The following is an 839-nucleotide window of genomic DNA, read 5'->3' on the forward strand; positions in this document are numbered from 1 at the left end:
TGCACAGCACATTAACCCCTTCCTTCACTGGAATCAATGATACAATGGCCATTAGCTTCAGTGAGATCAGTTTTAATTCAGGGTGCCAGCACTTCTCTGAATTCTGTTGGGGACTTTTAACATTTTTCATGTTCTGTGTGTAGTAAAGGTAGATTCATGATGCTTTCTGCAAGCCAGAGCATCCACCAGCTCTGAGGCAGCTGAGCCACTGATGGTGGTTTTTTTTTTTCCCCCCAAACTGAAGTTTCTCCTTAATGAGAAGAAACATTTTCTGCAAGAAACACAGAAACAGAGAAATTCCCCTTTGAATCTTTAGCTCCTATCTCACGACCCATACAGGGACTTACACTGCTGAATAATTGACTGATATTTAGACATGCAAGATGATCATTGATATAATTAAACTCATTTTGCCTATTATATCCTTGCCATAAAGAGATCCATTAAGAAATGTGGATAGTCAGATCGAGCTGTGTCTAAACTATCCATGATCAGGAGTGAGAGATGATTCAGCATGTACAGAAATAAAACAGGGAGAGGAACTGGGTGATGGATAGATTAAGGGTGATGAGAACCTCACATCAATAAAATAAACAGCTCCAGGAGTAGCCACCACATCTGCCAGTGACAGGGCACCTTAATGAAAAGATAATGATGCAAAACACATCAGGGGAAACAAGGAAATGTGGACTGCAAAGGGACCGTGGCTCCTAGAGCTGATTTTACAGCAATAAAGAAACAGGGAGTCTAAAAAGTCTGAGGCAGGGAATCAAACATCATTAAAGTATCTCATCCCACGTTGGCAAAGTCTTTAATGGTGTCTGGGTAGTTTCAGCAGG

General features: G+C 41.1%; 1 protein-coding gene across 1 annotated transcript in view; it reads right to left on the reverse strand.

The window, feature by feature from the left end:
- The window catches only part of NPS (neuropeptide S), a gene marked incomplete at its 5' end in the record, with an annotated part of 2626 nt that overhangs the window by 1098 nt on the left and 689 nt on the right, over positions 1-839 (reverse strand). The window lies entirely within an intron of this gene.

Source organism: Merops nubicus, unplaced genomic scaffold, assembly GCF_000691845.1.
Source record: "Merops nubicus isolate BGI_N331 unplaced genomic scaffold, ASM69184v1 scaffold21090, whole genome shotgun sequence".
Classification (NCBI taxonomy): Eukaryota; Metazoa; Chordata; class Aves; order Coraciiformes; family Meropidae; genus Merops; species Merops nubicus.